The 17,508-nt window shown below is 36.2% G+C and overlaps 1 protein-coding gene across 4 annotated transcripts in view; it reads right to left on the reverse strand.

Annotated features, from left to right (window-relative positions):
• GRIK2 (glutamate ionotropic receptor kainate type subunit 2) overlaps positions 1-16,802 on the reverse strand; it is a 454,658-nt gene extending 437,856 nt beyond the window's left edge. For all 4 annotated transcript variants that reach the window (XM_080390031.1, XM_080390033.1, XM_080390030.1 and 1 more), the window contains exon 1: positions 1-16,802. This exon is cut by the window's left edge. The gene's annotated coding sequence lies outside the window, so the exon portion shown is untranslated.
• Between the last annotated feature and the right edge of the window lie 706 nt (positions 16,803-17,508).

The following is a 17,508-nucleotide window of genomic DNA, read 5'->3' on the forward strand; positions in this document are numbered from 1 at the left end:
CAGCTTAGCCCTCAATACTAGCTGCTCACTAGGACACCTGTTAAAAGGTGCTCAATTGACTTCAAATTCTCAGAATAGAAGAATTAAAGTTTACTAGTGTGTAGAGAATTACAAGATCTGTGCAGTGTTTAAATCTCTTTGAGGTTTTGAAAAGTGATTTTCACCTAAAGCAAGCCTATGCTCCTAATCTACCTTGAAATTATTTTAGTTAGACTATATAAAGTGTATTTGGTCCATTTCAGGGGAGGCAAGGAAATTGCTCCACTATTCAAACCTAAGCAGTTTATCAGATATGGAAAGCCCTTTCTAGTATGTGAAAATACTCCCTGGGGCATATTCCTCTACAATATGCATTTTAAGTAGATAGGAAGTTACATACCCTGGCACTGTATTATAAAACAGAATAATGACCTACTTTAGCAATGATAGCCATAAGTGATGTAATGGGGCCACAAATAATATGTAAAAATAAACACCTTAATTAAGTTATTAAAAGTCTTATTTATCCGAACTCTTATTTATCCAATACTTTTAACATTTTAGGCATTTATAAGCACTTTAATTCCTTAATTTCTTTCCTATCTTATTCAACTGCTAGGAAGAAGTGGCAAGTTTCACTTCCATGTGAGTTTTTAGAACAAAAGTCGTAGCTTCTGGGAGAGCAACTTGAGCATTGTAGTCATCATGTTTCAAATGTGCTTAAACACCTTGTCAAATTAGAATCTGACTTAGAGAAACTAAGAACTAAGCAAGTAAGTTAATGAACTAAGAAACTAAAACTAATTAACTAACTAAAACTAAGAAGCTAACTGACTACAACTACCTGAAAGGAGGCTGTAGCAAGGTGGGTGTAAGTCTCTTCTCCCACATAACAAGCAACAGGAGGAGAAGAAACCACCTCAGGTTGTGCCAGGGAAGGTTTATTTTGGATATTAGGAAAAATTTCTTCCCTGAAAGGGTCATCAAGCATTAGAACAGTCTGCCTAAGGAGGTGGTGGAATCATCATCCCTGGAAGTGTTTAAAAAATGTGTAGATGTGGTGCTTAGGAACCAGGTATAGTGGTGGACTTGGCAGTCCTGGGTTAACGGTTGGACTTGATGATCTTAAAGGTCTTTTCCAATCTAAATGATTCTATGATTCTGTGAAACCATTCAAGGTTGTGCAAGGACCCTCTTTCTCTGAAGGTTATGTTAGTACCCATATGCAGGCTGAGAAATTATGATTACATTTCATTGATGAAGACTGCCTAATTCCCAGGTTCTGACACACCCAAAATTATCTTGATAGCTTAATTTCAATATATTGTTGAAACCTGTTATCCAGGAAAATCTTCTAGAAGTGAGAGGGACAAAGGAGGGCTTGTATTTCATTATTTGAGATTGCTAAAACTGGAATTTTAAACTTGCTGAGAGAAAAAAGGTTGTTGGACATACTATTCTGAAAGAAAGGGCAGGACAAGCAAGAGATGATGAACCAGTTCTGTGAAGAGCAGAACCTGAACTTGGAATGGAAACAGAAAGTGAAAATCAGAAAGGGTAAGAGAAACTGAAAAGTGTTCCTGAGTTGAAAGGCTCCTTGGAGGAAGGGAAGAACTGAAGATAAGTATCAGAAAGAAAATACTTTAAACTTACTGGAATTGCTTGAAAGCTGAGAGAAGACACTATGTTGGAACAACAGGCAGAAGGAGTGAAGTCCTCCTGAAGACAAAAAGAACCACACAAGGTATTCTTGGATAATTTATGAGAGTTTGATTCTCCTTAAGACTATGTATAATGCAAAATGTCTTTATGATTTAAACTCACAGTCTGCAATCATTCTAATTAGCATTTTACTCCTAATTTGGCTTGTTCATATGTCTATAACTGATGAACATTGACATCAATGAATGAACCTTGAGAACACAGAGGATGAGACAGTCATTCTTTATCAAAACCAATGTCCAGTCTAAAGAGATAAAGAGAGGCTGAGAAACTTCCCAGTCTCCTAGATTTACTAAAAAAATTTAAAGATTTTAAAAAAGGCACAGTTCCTTCACTTTCAGCATGTATTTTTTTTCCTCCTAATAGGTAAGAGGCACTAGTCGGGTATCTCTTGGTGGAAAAGAGACACATCTCCTTTTCCAAACTTAACATTCCCTGTTAGAAGTCCTTCTGGAAGAATATCTAAGTCAAATTAAAATTTTTATTTCAACAAGATGAATTTATGATGAACAGTGAGAAGGAGGAAACAAGCACATCGTTTCAAGACTTAATTTGTGGTCAAATGCTTTACTGTTTTTGTTTCTTTCAGACTTTACATGAATCCAAGAAGAAAGAACTAGAATTAATGATACTCTCATCTTCCACGTTTTATTGACAAGACTTTTACAATTGGAAAACACAACCACAACAACAAAAAGGACAGGGACAATTCTAAAAATTACTGAAGAGGGAACTGAGACAAAGTGCAAAAAACCCCAAGTGGAAGCTAGCTCTTACAATAATTTCTTATACCCAACTGCATCTTACATAGTTGAAACACATATGAACAAATGTAGTAATTCTTAGTTTTCCACTTTTAACCAGAGATGGGAACATTTCCACAAATTATAAGAACATTTTCATGTAACTCCCTACATTTTACAGTAGATAGCACTGTGAGTCAGATGATTAAATAAAGTTTAGAACTTCGAGCAGCAGGTTTTTCCCCAGGTCTCACAGGCAGAAGATTTGAGCTGATAATTTCACATAGACCTCTCCGTGGCAGGTAAAAGGTGTCTTGCAACAGTCTAACCAGCTGGTCTATAACACCCAAAGGAGCAGAAAAAACTTGGATTAAATCACTTGGTATCTGAAATCTAAGACACCCACATACCTGGAACTAATATGAAGATCTGCCTAGTAAATTATCTAAAGAACCAGTTCAGGTTGGTTTTATTTACTTTCTTGTTTGTAAATACACCTTGTAGGTAGTATTATCTGTTATTTCATGGTAACTGCAGGTTTGGGAAACATGTATTTCAAAATCTAATTACTTTTTTCCCTACAACTTTAGTTTAGGAAAACCATACATAAACCTCTACAAGGAAATAAGAATTTGAAGTACCTACAATTGTAGTCATTCAGAACACAAAAATACTTTTAAGAAGAATTTCTTCACATTCTGAATCACTTCTTTTTATGTCATAGCATTGAAAATGTTTTGCTATTACATTGTGAAAGAGCAGTGCTAACCCTTTTTGCTAAAAGAATCTTACTAATACTACAATGTGTCCAACATTGGCAAAGCTGGCTAAACCAGTGCAGTGTGCTTTTCCAAAACCAACCATTTCTAATCTTGCACTTTGAGCTGCAGTTCCTTAGCTAGAGGCTCACAAAATGGAAATCTCTTGTTATAGTCTATCTATAATTCATCCCGATGTAGTTCAAAACTAGTGGTTTTGCCTGCCATTTCCCCTACAGTGTTCATCCTGTCCTTTCATGCTTAAGTAAAGAAGCATGTATTTATAAATTACATAAGAAATTAGCAAATTAAATAGGAAACCCTCAACTCCTCAGTGGGTAGTCCTATGCAATTTAATAAACAGAAAAATAATAGCAATAATATAGCAGAAGCTACAGTCTTCCCAAAGTAAAAAAAGATGATGGAGGTCCTGACTGATGTTACTCATAAACCCTCACTGGGCTCTGAATCTCTCCCAGACTACTTATCTTAGTTAGTAAAGAAAACAGCTTTTTATCAAGTGTTTAACCATTAAATTCCTAGAATAATTTGTTCTTGTTTTGCAGTTCTGTCACAGGATTATAGCCTAGCATTTACCAACAGCTGATTTTAAGCAACTTAAACTGCTAGCAGTCTTCACTTTGGCATAGAGACATAGTGTTATTTCCATTTCATTGGCAAAAACATTAACTTCAGTAGCAAAAGCTATAAATTTTTTTTCAAAATTTTTGCTTCTTTGCAAATTATTTTTGGCTTACTTTTTTTGTCATGCATTTGATTGTTCAGGTGCATCCCCCTTTCTGTAAGGGTGTATTTGGCCTTTAATATCTCAGTCCCTGGCTTTTAAATGCTAAAGATGGTGATAGTGAATAAATATTACTAAGGGAACAGAGATAAATCCACACTAAACTAATTCCATGTCTCTCTTCAAATTTATCCCTAAATCTCAGGAGGTAAATAGCTAACATATTACTCCACAAACAGTTTGATTAAATGAAGGTTTCCTCTTGTTCTGTGAGATAGTAATAAGGAAGTAGTAAAAAATAAGTAATAAATTTTACTAACGCACCTGGGGCTGGGTCATCATCAAAGACAGATGAATAAAAGTTACCTGTTTTCCATAATGAGAGCTGTGAAACTTTGTATTTAATATGTGTGCTTGAAAATAAATGCCATCTGGAAGTGAAGAGATTTCACCAGCATTAACAGCCCCAATGCAGTTGAGAGGTTAGAAGGAGACATTTTTCATTATGCTTACTAATATTTCAAAAAGGTTCATATCCACCTTTATTCTGATTTGCATTTCTGTTGTGGTTCTAATATTCAATGTACTCTAAGAATTTTCAGCCACTTTGAGACTGGGAGGAGAGAATAAATGCCAGGACTTAGAACCAAAGAAATATTCCTTACACTAATGATCATAGAATCATAGAAGCGTTTAGGTTGGAAAAGGCCTTTAAGATCTTTGAGTTCAACTGTAAACCTAACACTGCCAAGTCTACCACTAAACCATGTCCCTAAGCACCACATCAATACCTCTTTTACCATAAGTACCAGTAATCCATCTCTTCTGGCCTCTGTGACTAAATGCCTGAAAACTTTACCTGCTCTTTGAAGAATCTTTCTTTTATCCATTTCACCTGTTGCATTTCTTAAAAAGATCTTGTTGGTCTATCATGCTGATCATGATACTACATCACTCTGCTTGATCAGTAACCTTACGTAACCATGATTAGATGGACAGAACATTTAGCGATAATTGTACAGTTTAATTAAAAAGGCTAAAATGTAGCTCCTTAGTAATAACGATTTTACAAAGTTCTTGGTTTTAGTTTTCCCTGCTGGCATACAAACACAGTCAGACAGTGATAGGCAACTCATAAAACATGAAGTATTTTTCTTATAACCAGTCAAGTAGAACATATGATAGATTACCAGTCTCCTGAAGTCTTTTCTCAGAAAAGGTCTTACAGCTGAACAATATGAATATGTTTTGGTAGAGTTAAATCAAGCAAGACTCTCAAAGGATATTGTTATGCTTCACAGAAACACAGAATGTTGACACATCTGCAAGTACAGGTGATTTCTGTCAATTCACTCATCTTTTTACATTGGAGATGAGTTTTTAAAATGGGTATGAAGCTAGGTTTGGTTCAGGGGAGGGAATGTCTGGTTTGATGATCTGATCCAAAGTTTGTTGAAGGCAACAGAATGACTTAAGACACAAGCATGAGAATTAAAACTTTACAAGAAAGAGAGTAAGGAGGAAGGAAGGGATGAAAATCAGTTTAGGGGTGTTTCAGCTATTAGTCAGGTTCTATCAAAACTTCTAGTCACTGATGTCTTTGGATTTGCCCTGAAATAAGGAGCCTGTTTTCTGACACAAAGTTTACTTACTTTATGTACAAACCAGTATGCAGTTAGCAGGTGTTTCATGGATTCAGCCATGGCCTTGGATACATAACTTTTTTTTAATCATCGGCTTTCTCAAAGTCTGGGTTTAGTTGCACAAGTTGTCAGAATTCACTGAAGTAAGTTAAGGAGATTCAAGACACTAAAAGCTTAAAGAAGAATATTGCTTCCTGGAGATCTTGTTCTCTTTTTCTTTTTCTTTTTCTTTTTCCTTTTCGTTTTCTATTTCTTTTGGAAGAGTTAAATACTATGTGCAGATTTAAAGGTTTAGAATTTATAAAACAGTGACAATTTCTACCAACTTTGATTTGGCAAATGGGATAAGGTCTAACTAAAAGCATGTACAACCTGAGCAGGTCAACCAATCTCTTTTTTAGTCAGTGGAACACAATTACCAACTTTTAGATACTCGGTTGAATCATATATGATCAGAACATAAAACAACAAACACAAATGTGAAGGTTTAAGTTTCAAGCATCCAAAGTTAAGTGAGATGAGTCCCATTTACATAACCTAATCTCTCTTAAAAAGCTTATTAGTATATCGATCTTCAGATGTTTTAACTGTCAGTGTCTAAATTTCTTATTAAAATGCAAGCATATTACTATATTTCCAAGATATACAATTTCATCATAGTTCAGTGACTTTCACAGTGACAGTAACAGGTACATCACTGCTACATTGACCATCACAGCTGTTTCAAAATGCAGAGGAAAACTGGACACATTCTTTCACAGTGGTTACGCTTTTGTAGACCACTTTTAACTAAACTTCTGGAATAGGACTTCTCTGTCCAAGTTTAGACATCATCATCCAAAATAGTTGTCTAGACTCCTTTACAGTCAGTCATAAAGAGTAGGCTTTTTTACAGTGAGATGGATCTGACCCATTTACTTAATTACTGTAGGATGAGGCAAGCGAAAATAGGTCTTCTGGTAAAGACTGACTGCAATAACTATTTCTACATAATTGGGATGTTTTAACTTTAAATTAAAATTTAAATCATGGAATGAGAGACATTGTTTTGGTTTTCTGATTCTACATTTTATACTTCAATAAATGTCTGTGTGTGTGTGAAATGTATAAGGAGAGGATGTATTTACTTCCCTCATACCTTTAAAAGGGCAGTGTAAAACAGGAATACATTCCAAATTGTATTGTGGAACAGAGTATAGAAAATACCACTTATCATGTGACTGTCATAATAATTCACTTCTGTACTATAGGTCATCTTTTTCTGTTCCTTATTTTCTTTGTAGGGATCTACAAAGTTCTTTACATCTATTTCATAAGCACTTATTCCATGTTCTAAAGGCTTGTGCAAGATAGTAAAATACACAACCCTGAAAATTAGAAAAGGAGTGAACACTGATGCTAGGGATGCTCAGAGCACATGTAGTGCTAAGATCCCTAAAGATGCACACACTGTGAATTTCAGCATTCTTAACTGTGACAATAGGATGATATGTATCAGTGAAAAGGATCTACTGAAGGAGAAAATCCTAAACTATTTAAACTTTCATGTTGACTTTACACTGCAAAACAGGGCTAGCTAGCCCAAGGTGGAACTCCAGGCTGAATTCACTGCCTCTTTGCTGGCAAAAGCGCTCACTTGGTGCTCTGTTGTGAACAACTTGGGTGTCTGAATATGTTCATTAAATTCAGTATGAAACCTCCTCATTCTGATTGGTTAGAATATAATGCAGATCTGAAAGAGGGGATAGTTTGGTGTAGAGAATAAAGAAAACAGACTTCACATAAAGGATACTTTATCTTGGTTTTGGACTGCAAATGTCACTGTTACCTAGACTGAAATTGTGGAACATAATAAACTGGGAAAGAACTACAATATGAAGAAAATACTCCTACTGCCTGAAGTTCTTCTCAGTAAAATTTTGCACAAATTAAAGTTATGGTCAAGAAGACCTAGAAAAGACTTACAGAAGTTTAGATCTGATTTAGTGCTGTGATCAATGGCACAGAGTCTTGTTGGAGGCCTGTAGCCAGTGGTGCCCCAGGGGTCAGTGCTGGGTCCAGTCCTGTTCAACTTATTCATCCATGACCTGGATGGAGGGACAGAGTGTGCCCTCAGCAAGTTCACTGATGATACAAAATGGGGAGGAGTGGCTGACACCCCAGAAGGCTGCGCTGCCATTCAGCCAGACCTGGCCAGGCTGGAGAGCTGGGCAGAGTGGAACCCAATGAGGTTCAGCCAAGGCAAGTGTAGGGTCCTGCACCTGGGGAGGAACAACCCCTTGCACCAGTACAGGCTGGGGGCTGACCTGCTGGAAGGCAGCTCTGCAGAGGACCTGGGAGTTCTGGTGGACAGCAAGCTGACCACAAGCCAGCAGTGTGTCCTTGTGACCAAGAAGGCAAATGGGATCACCCTGGGCTGCATTAGGAGGAGCATGGCCAGCAGGTGGAAGGAGGTGATCGTCCCCCTCTCCTCTGCCCTGGTGAGGCTGCATCTGCAGTGCTGTGCCCAGTTCTGGGCTCCCCAGTTTAAGAGAGGCAGGGAACCACTGGAGAGGGTCTAGTGGAGGACTACAAAGATGACAAGGGGACTGGAGCATCTCCCTTATGAGGAAAGGCTCCGAGAGTTGGGGCTGTTTAACCTGGAGCAGAGAAGACTGGGAGGGGATCTTATCAGTGTCTACAAATATCTTAAAGATGAGTGTCAAGAGGATGGGGCCAGGCTCTTTTCAGTGGTGCCCAGTGACAGGACAAGGGGCAACGGGCACAAAGTGCAACATAGGACGTTCCATCTGAGTATGAGGAAGAAATTCTTCATTTTGAGGGTGACAGAGTGCTGGAATAGGCGGCCCAGAGAGGTTGTGGAGTCTTCTTCTCTGGAGACATTCAAAACCTGACTGGACATGATCCTATGCAACCTGCTTTAGGTGAATCTGCTTTAACAGAGGGTTGGACTAGATGATCATCAGAGGTTCCTTCCAACCCAGACCATTCTGTGATTTGAAGTCAGCAAACTATTAAACAGTCTCCCACAAACCTTGCAAAATGATAAATACTTGCTGAATTCAGAATGCTCCAGAAGGAAAAAGGTTGTCTTTTCCCAAGGCTGGGACTTTAAGACATAAACTCAATTCAGCTAAACCAATTGACTATAAAATGAAAATTGCAAATTTACTCCTTGAAATAGTTGACTTTCATTTTTCTTTGAGTTTTGAAGCTATAGTTCTGTCAGTTAAAAGCTCTTGAAAGACTCTCATACCTGCAATGTAAATGCATTAATTTGTTCAGATACAGGCATTTTGTTTAACTTTCATTTTATTTTATTAAAATCTTGGGACCAAATACTTATCTTGTGCAGTTGCATAGATCTTTCTGACAGGGTTACAGTGAACTAACATTTATTATAGAACTAACCTTGAGCCTTTTAAAGGAACAATGGAATTAATGTTTCTCTAGTAATATTACAACACATTTTCAGGTTGCTGCATCATATTTGTAGGAAACAAGAGGTACCAAAATGATGGCAACCTGATGGCAAACCAAGATCTTTCCTTTTTAAGTGTATGCATTCATGCATGGTCCATTCAACTAATACTCATAATATAATGAGTAAACTGTTTAGCCAACCCAGGTCACAACTAAATGTCAAAAGTATGATTTAAACCAAAGGGTCATTCTGCTTTCAGAACTTTTCTACTATGAGAGCATCACACTGTGAAGCCTAGATGCATAATATATTACACTGCATAAAAAGCATAAAATATCCTGAGGAATCTCAGCAATGCAACTGCTTTTTGTTGATATTACAGTGCCAATTTAACCAAAAAGTATATTCATAGGCTGCAGGGATAGAAGAAAATTGTCATCCAGCTTTCCATCTGTACAGGATTACTTACTTCTTATGTTTGCTAACATGTAGTTACAAGATAAAAACATCACACCATCTCAGCTCATTGACAAACTCTTTAGTCCATTAATGGAGGTGTTTAACAAGAAATTATCCAACAAGCCCTGTGGGAAGAATGTGGGCATCACTCTTAGTTCTATAGTGAGTTCCAGGTTCTGCTTTCTTTAGAATTTGTCACTTTCAGGGGTGCTTGGGTTTTTTTAATGGCATTTGATTGATTAATTACAGAAATAACATATTTATAAATGTAAACAGCTATATAGGCTTTAGCTGAAATTTCTGTCAAACCTTCCTTCACAAGATAAATAATCATAAAACCAGTAATGTCTAAGGACTATAGTGCAAAGGACTGTGTTGAAACCAGTTAATTTTCCTTTTTTTACAGACACTTTTCCTTCCAACAAGCAGTAACTCTTAGATGAGTCTTTCAAGTCTGTTTTCTGTCAGAGGAGAAATCAGTGTCAGGGAATCTGATCTCCTATTGTTTCACTAAAATCACTAAACCTTGAACAGAAATGGTCACATGTAACTTAAAATTTGACTGTATGTACAGAAGCTGTCTGTATGTGATGCTTGACTGAAGTAATTGTCTTGCTGGAGCTCTTTCTGTTTAAGTGCATTAAAGCTGTAACAGTGAAGGGTCTCATCAGTTGTTTCTGTTTGCACTATTGCTCAGGACTCCTTTGACGGTGCTTTAGAACTGACAAAGACTTTTTGAAAATGGATTCTTATGTTCAAAGAGTAAGTGATAAGATCATGCTCAGGTTGAAACAATTGCTTCTCTATTTCACAGTACTTTGGGGTTTTTTGTTTGTTTATTTTTAATGAGCCTTAGAACTCTGGAGATAGCTGGAAAAATACTCTGTGTCAATGCCAATCATAATCCAGAATCATTATTGGACTGAATCGCTACAGTCTCCATCTTGCTGTGGTATCTCATCACTGGATGATTTATTATTGCTTTTTATAATTATCAAAAAAATTTTGTTGTGGGATTTTCCAAGCAACCCAGAATCTATACTGGATAATTGGGTAAATGATCCATGAAACTGTAAGGACTTGAGAGGAGATTGGACAGAATGCTGATGAGTACTGATGAATTCTGTTCCAAGAAATTTTAATGGATGATATAAACAGCTAAATCTCAGAATGTCTGTGCTCACAGTTACTCTTGATTTTTTCCTATGCTCTTTCTTTTTAACTACAAACAAGTTCTTGAATAAAATCTTCAAACATGTTATGAATCAGTCTTTACACATGTATAAAAATGTTTCATTGCTGTGGTATGTAAGGCCGGCTAAAGAATTGTTGCAGTTTTTCTATAAGAACAGCAAATAACATTTGGAAAAACTGGGGAATCCCTAATAAATATACATATAAAAGATTTTTTCAGTAAGTTTCAAGACTAAAACTGGAAGCCAAATCATTAGCAAATTAAAATCTCAGGAACTTCTAAACATTGCCATAAAGTAATTTAGAGATTGAAATGTGATGTCAAACCATAGGAGACATCAGTATAAAACCAAGTGCTGATCTACATTCTTATTCTAGCCTCAAATCATTTAAGTGAACATAGATGAGATGACCTGAGAATACAGAAAAGATCAACAAAGTCTTCAATAATGCCAAGGAGTCATGAAAAGAACTAAATACCATATGAATATGAGACAAGAAATAGAGAAATAAAACAAATGCAGGATAAAAAAACCCCACAAGTTGAAATTACTGTTCAATAGAAAGATGTGTATTCAGTTTACCAAATTACAGTACAGCTGAAATAAAATTGAAAAGAAAAAACAAAGAGGAAGTCAGAGGAAAATGAAGGAAAAGTATGATCAAAAAATCAGATGTAGTCATACAAATTGAAGTTTTACTTGAAAATGCTCTTATTTAGTAAGAACAACAAATCCTCTTGATAACATCCCAGAAGTCAATATCAAAGCCTTGAGTGAGGTTCTCAGGTTTAATGTAGCCCCCAAGCCAAGGGCAGGAGGCCCCCAAAGTGCATTCTCACAGCTCTTCTCACAGCACTCAGGTCTGAGACCACACAGCTCTGTCACAACAGAGCAGACCTTAAATACAGGCAGCTAAATCCCTAGGAAGGGGGGAGGGAAAGGGGTTGCAAAGCTTCTGCATCTCATTCAGGATTCTGAATCAGACATTAACCTTGACACACAAAGGCAAATTTAAAATTTACTAAGAAATTTCAGACCTTGATTATTTTTTTTTTTTTTTTAAAAAATCGAACTCCCAGGAAAGATGAAATGTTGGTACAGGTAAGAAAAGCAGGCATCTACGAGTGCTGAAGCCATGCATGGATCTTTAGTGTGGTAAGGACACAAATTTAAGAAGACTTCTCAAGAAAATTTTTTTGTAGCACTGAAGCTGGAGACATATTATTTTCCTCACTACACCAAATAACAAAGAAAAATTCAAATTATGAAAACCTCTGTAGTATTTTTACTAAAATGTCATTAAAAACATTCAAGGTATCTTCTGATCCTTGCTATGTGTTCTACTTATTGACTGGATTTTTTGGAACATAACTGAAAATAAAATGAGAAAAGGTATTTAATGGACATTGACTTAATACTTATAGTCCAGTCTGCATCTAGAAATATAGAAGAAAAATTAGTAAAATAAATCAGAAGGAAATATGGAGGGCAAGATGTCCTCAAGAGGGATATATCACAAGGTGTGGGAAGGACAGCAGGGTACAAATAGCTAGTCAAAGAGAAGACCAGAAACTTGTGCTTCTCCTTGACTTAAGAGCATGTATACAGGCCTACAATAAGAGAAAGTCACAGCTATGCATAGCTATATTTCTACTCTTCCATTGCTACTGGGCAAACAGAATTGAGAGGACAAGAGAGCATACACTAAAAGCAAGATAAAAACCTTTGACTTTAAATAACTTTGAAGCAAACACTAAGTACAATCAATGTCTACTACCATTCTGAATGCGGGTCGTTGGCCCAATATGTTTTTGCCCTCCAGTCCTCTGAGAACAAAACAGTGCATGGCCCACATTCCTGACAAGTCTGATAGCTCCTGAATTTATCCTTCAAATATTTATCAAAGTTCTAATATTATTCAGTTTTTTAACTTCTGCAGGCATAGTCCACCTGTAGGCAAGAATCAGTTCTTGTAAAAACAAATTGCTTAGTGTCTGTAGTATGGTTAAAGTAAAACAGCTGATTAAACTTTCCAGGTTAAGGGAAAAAAAAAAAAAGTAAATCTGAAAGAGAAGCAGTATGTACATTTGGTGCAATTATGAACTATTCTCTTTCCATAATGGGCGCCAGCTGTGATTCTACATAAACTAGGAAGACAGGAGCTAGTTTAAGAGCACTGTATGCATAGGTCAGTATGTGTTTGTTATTCAGTGTTCAATGCTAATAAGCAGACAGAAACACAGTGGAAATCTTGACTAACTGGACAGTATTCAAGATACTATATTGTGAATGGATAGGCATAGTAATTATGTAAGTTCAATTGATAAAGAATTAAAATTAATAGAAAAGAATAAGGAATAGGTCCCTTTGGACCTTCCATGTAAAAGAAAAGATTTTGAGAAGTACATTGGGTTCATTAGACCAAAGAAAACAACAATGTGAGAGTCATATACCCAGTGACAAGATATTAATTCTGAAATAATAATTACATTCAAAGTCAGTAGATCAAAGAGGAAGTGTGTAAACAAATCTGGTATGGTTCCCCTCTTTATAATAGCTCTGTCAAGATTAGTTATTGGCAAAATTCAAAGGTTTAAAAGTTCAGCAGTGATATGCATTCTAAATTTTAGAGGCTTACTTGAATCTTAATTTAAAGCCTTAATGCAAAAATAAGGTGAATATTCTAGTAAGTTATTACTTTTTATCTCCTGGTCTCACACACAAGAGAAGAGTCAAAATTACAATAATATTTTACATTCATCACATTCCAAGTGTTCACTCTTCTTTAAAGAAGCCTGTTCTCCTTCTCTTTACTTAATCTTCCTATGGCTCTCAGGCAGCTTCCTTGGGCCATTGTTTACATCAACAAAAAACATCTGTTCTACTAATTTTGTCCACCTTCTTGTCTTTCAGAAAGCTAAGAAAAATATTTGAATTTTTTTTTAAAATGCTGTTGGAAAAAAATTAAGCCTAAGCTCTCTGATCCACAGAATATTTTGGTAGTCAAGGAAATCAGTTTTTTTCATTTCTGGAAGAAAGATGCTTTTGCAACTAACCAGAAAAATAGTGAAATAAATGTATATTGAGGTTTTGTTCTAAAAATAAAAAATAATCATATACTAATCAAGTTCCAAACTAAGTTCATATTGATCCATTGACTTTTGTGAAACTGCAAGTTAGTTCTATAACTTAACACAAATATTCTAGTATGCCACTATTGCATCCATACTTAATTACTATTTTCAAGTTGTTATCATAATTATTGGCAAGAACAGGATTGCCAGAATTTCTGGCTCATAAGGTCTATATCAATATTTTATGACAGTGAGCTGCAAGACACTTTCCAGAGCCCTGAGGGGAGCAGGCTTTTCAGTAGTTCATAGATGCTCGGATTGCTCTACCAGAAAACAGAAGAGGATAACAAAGCAAGATGTCTGGATTACCTTGCATTGTCATTCTCAGTAGGACTTCATCCTTTAAAAGGTCACATTAGGATTATTCAGCTCACTGACATCAGAACATCTCCAGAGCAGGACACAAGACACAGTTAATGCCCTGCCTTCCTACACTGCAAGAGTGAGTGTTTCCTGGCAGCCACAAACTAACCATCCCTGGACTGACTAGGGTGGGGAAAAAGCTGTTGAGATGTAGCAATTTCTGTGTACCAGTTTCTAGGAAATTTAGTGAGAATTTAAATAAGGGGAGGTGATCTGAATCTAAAACTTCACAACAAGATTCCAAACTTTTCGGTTTTTGCTTTGCTATCCGTAGCGATAAAAAATCCTTTTGTTTAAATCAGAAAAAGAGACTTTTGGAGAAAAAAAAATTGGAAAAGTGAATGTTTTAAGGGATGGCTGACATTGCACATGAGCAGCAAAACTACACTGAAGTAGAAAATGAACGAGAGGAACTAGGTATTTCACTTCTAAAAATTAACTGACATCCAGGCATACACATATTTTACACATATTTTACTTTCATACTGATGCACTGCACCAGTAGCTTCCAGCAGCAAATGAAAGACTATACCTCATACAAAAGAATACTAGACATCAGCTATTTCTTTAAAAGAAGAGCTTATATAAATATTACACCATTGTAAATTAAATAGTTATCAAGACAGCACCAGATGTAGATTTATCCTAGAGGATTTTATGTGTTTTGCAGCAGCATGTCTCATAAAAGTTGCAATAAATATGCTAATTTTTAATGTCTTTATACTTTAGTTTCATATTTTATCAACTTATAAAACAAAGATTACATGTATATAGATATTATACTCTTGGATATTGCTTTCAGAAGTGTTATAATAAGAAGAATATCAAGATTAATATTTCAATAAAAGGTGAACAATTATTTTTCATTTGGTATTTGGAATGGCTAAGTCTTTGGCCACTAGATGCTATTATCAAGCGACATTAGTGGAATTAGTTTGATATGATGGTTTCACCTTTGCTTTAATCATTTGGCAGTGCTCATTCTGGATCTTCTATAGATAAGTTTGCATGAAGGTATTTGGCATTCATGTTTAATGCTAAGAAATCCTGATTCAGAGGCAGAAGGCTAAAAAGTGACAGAATATTTAACAGAAGTGGAAGGGTGATGAGCAGAGGTATTCTATTTATCTTTCTAATTATCAGCTATCTAAGGAGATGAAGAGAACTCTGATCTTTCAGGTGAACTGAAATGCAAAGTATTAGAGGGATGTAATTAACAGTCTCCAAACAATTTCACAAACAGGTGGCAGGGAATATCTGGCATTATCTTCACAAACATTACCTGTGAAGGCCAAGTTTTGCTTTTGGGATGTCCACATTTTGCAACAAAAAAGGCAACATTTAATTTGTCTAGCTATTATTACCACATTAAAAATAAGCCTGTGCCATTCTGTATGCTTTTATTTCTTGTGCCGTGATAAATGAATAGAAATTGTTGAATGAGCTCACCAGTAACAAAATCAAGGACCAGGGGCTTCATATTGCTGTTTTTATAGAAGGAACACACATGGAACCGAATTCAGAAATCAAGACGCATGGTAGCATCAGTCTTCCAGGCTTGTTTCACTGGTGTTAGCAGAGGAACAACACTTATGTTGTTTCTATCAAGATTAGTGGCAGCTACTGTGCCCTCAGGTGAGTCATAGTCAGCTTGAGTGTGTTTGTCTGTCTTGCTTTCGTCTCTGCCAGTTCATTCAGCAAAGAACAGTTTTCAACTGCAATCAAACCTTCTTTATTTTGGATAATAAACCACTGACAAATAAAGGCCAAGGCAATAGTTTCTAGGGTTTCATACAGCCTCCAGATGCTACCTCTGATGATGTATTTAATCAGACGTACTTCTGCCAGTGCTTAGTCATTCATAAAAACATTGCAGACTTTGGGATACTGCTGGACCATATGGACCAATATGGGTCCTTTATATCATTCAATTTTTTTCAATTAACTTTCTTTTGTTTTGTTCAGGACCACAATTTTCATGCCTTTGGAGCACCTGTTCTGCCAGCTGTGTTTCTGGTAGATGTTGCCTTACAATGTAAGTCCACAAAGGTACAAATAGCCCTGTTACAGAAACTGAGAGAGCAGGTTATTGCATACTTCAGATCTCTAATAGCTGTCCACTGTATGGGATGTATTCTTAGTGTTAGTTTAGGTACCTACATGTTGCAATATTTATACCTTCATGAGGGAGAGAAACCCTACCTACCACAAGGAATTGTAAATTCCAATTTATAGCTAATGCCAAGTTTTGCATAGGAGTTTCACTTTTAGAATAAGCAAGTACCAGTTTATTGACATTGTCTTTTCCCTCATTCAAGAAACAAAGTTCCTGAGCACCTTTAAGGGTAACTCTGCCCACCTGCCACAAGAACATGCGGGGCATTAAGAATTTGGAAACAAACTAGCTCTATCTCCCTTCAGTAAAAGTGGAGGGTATTCCTCAATTTGGCAATCTGTGCTTGAGTCAAGCATGCTGTGTTATAGCCAAGTAATATCTTTTTTTAAAAGCAGTTTGTCTTCAGCTGAATTCAACAAAACACAGAAAATTTAGTGTTCCCTTTTGTGGGTGGTTCCAGTGACTGCCACCCCTCTGTAAAAGAAAATGTATAACTAATTTTCTATTTTAATTGTTTTCCTTTACATTCCAGTTTTCATTCTTGGCCTGTCTTCTCTGCTGAATTAGAGCTCACCGTTTCCTTTCTATTAGGCTGCATATGTGTATATAAACATTTCATGCAACTGCATTTTCACAACCAGTTTATGTTGAAATTCTTTTGTTCACTACAAATCCCAAGTGTTCTCAGAGTCACCATTTTCCAGTTCCACTTGTAAAGACTGAACTCATTATTTCTAGATGCTAAAGTATGGCAGTTAGCATGGTTAATGATAGTTTGTCTTAATATGTCAGCTTTATCCACCTTTTAAAATTATTATTCCATGTTTACTTGTTCCTCAGCCTTATTTGCTGTTATAACAATTTTCCTCATCTGAAAATGCTGCTTGTGATAACTGCAGCTTCATCCCTGTGAGAATTATCATTAGCTTAATGTCTTGTGAAAGATCACGGTGCATGGGACCATACAGGAATTTCACAGCATTTGTTGGACTTTCAGAGAGAAATACATATGCTTTTTGGATTTATTAGATGTAATAATCCTAAATAATCCATGTTAAAACTATGTTCAACTTCCTCACTTATTTACCACTTTGGGATAAAGAGATTGTGAGGTGCTGAGATTCTGAGGTATATGCAGCAATACATTATTGATAGACGGTATTAAAAATCTAGCCTTCTTAACTCTGCCTGAAAGATTTTATCTCTGCAATCTTCTCTGTGAAACA

The sequence above is a fragment of the Falco punctatus genome, assembly GCF_963210335.1.
Source record: "Falco punctatus genome assembly, chromosome: 5".
In the NCBI taxonomy this organism is placed as follows: Eukaryota; Metazoa; Chordata; class Aves; order Falconiformes; family Falconidae; genus Falco; species Falco punctatus.